The sequence below is a fragment of the Cibotium barometz genome, chromosome 53 (assembly GCF_041138505.1).
Source record: "Cibotium barometz isolate CiBa-2024 chromosome 53, ASM4113850v1, whole genome shotgun sequence".
In the NCBI taxonomy this organism is placed as follows: Eukaryota; Viridiplantae; Streptophyta; class Polypodiopsida; order Cyatheales; family Cibotiaceae; genus Cibotium; species Cibotium barometz.
The window spans coordinates 39,598,327-39,600,008 of NC_141098.1; positions in this window are offsets into that span (position 1 = coordinate 39,598,327).

Sequence of the window (1,682 nt, forward strand, 5' to 3'; positions counted from 1 at the left end):
CACAAAGTAAGAACACATCAAAACATGCCTTCTACTCCAATTCAGGTAGAGGCAAAGGTAGAGGTCGTGGTCGAGGCCAAGGTGGTGGCCAACAAGGAAATCAGAATTATGGACAACAATAGTCCAATGATTCAAGCAACAATCATACACAGGTGGAAGAGGCTAGTCTAGAGGTAGCGGGAGCCAAAGAGGCTGAGGTGGTTGGCAAAGAAATTAGAATGCAAATAGCATAGAGTGCTATTATTGTGGCAAACCAAGGCACGTGGCAAAGGACTACTATAAAAAGCAGAGTGACATATAAAGTGGAAAGTTGCTGAGCAAGGCAACTATGCATCATCTAGTAAACAGGGAGGTGATGACAGAAGTGAGCAGTTGTTTGTGATGCAGCACATGCTTAGTTCCATAACAAGAGATGTGTCAGGATCTCAAGATACATGGTATGTGGATTCTTGCGTCTCTAACCACATGACCAGTCATGCTGAGTGGTTTAGAGACATGTAGAAAATGGAAAAACCAGGTTATGTAGAAACAGGTAATGATACTACACATCCCATTGCGCATGTTGGAAAAGTGCCATTGTCTATGTAGGATGGCAAAATGAAGTACTTGGCAAATGTACTTCATGTTCCAAATATTACAAAAACCTAGTTTCTGTTAGACAAATGGTTGAGCAGGGTCTACAACAAGTGAGGTTTAATCCTCAAGGATGTTTTATGGAAGACTTCAAAAACCAGTGTCTCTTGGTTGCAAAAGGTAACAAAAATGGGAGGATGTTTACTTTGGATGTGAACATGCCTTAAGTAAAGGAGGCAGCCAAGTTTGCGCATAGAACATGTATCATTGTAGATATTAACATATGGCGCAAGTGCATTGGTCATGTGAATGCATAGTGACTGAAATCTATGTAGGCCCAAAATATTGTTGTGCAGGTTTGCCAAAGCTTAAGGTTGATGGTATGCACATAGTATTTATGCACATAGTATGTGAATAAGCATGGTAGCTTGGTAAGCAGGCCAAACATGATTTCCCACATGAAAAGCATGTCAGTGCAAGGCCATTAGATGTCATACATTCAGATGTATGGGGACCGACCAACAAATTGTAGGTTGCTGGTATTATGTTACATTCATTGGATAACGACATTAGGAAAGTGTGGGTTTACTTCATGAAGGAGAAAATTGAGGTGTTTGCTCACTTTCAGAGATTTAAATCCTTGGTCGAGAAGGAAAAAGGCATGCAAATAAAATTCCTAAGATCATATGGTAGGGGAGAATATTTCTCCAATGTTCTTCAGGAAGTAGGGAATTGAGAGACAGTTTACATGGAGGTAGACTCCGCAGTAGAATGGTGTTGCAAAAAGAAAAAGCAGGCGCATTATAGAAGTGGCACGTTCCTTGATGGCTGAAAAGAATATGCCACATTATTTTTGGGCAAAAGCAGTAATAACTACTATGTACATTATGAACAGGACACCCACTACAGTTGTTCATGGTATGACGCTTGAACAGAAGTTTACATGCATAAGACAGGATGTGTCTCACTTAATAGTGTTTGGGTGTATTGCATATGTGCATGTTCCTGATGAAGTGAGAACAAAGTTGGATCCAAAGGCAAAGAAATGCATCTTTATTGGTTATGCTATGGAGCAAAAAGGTTATAGATGTTATAACCCTACCACTCAT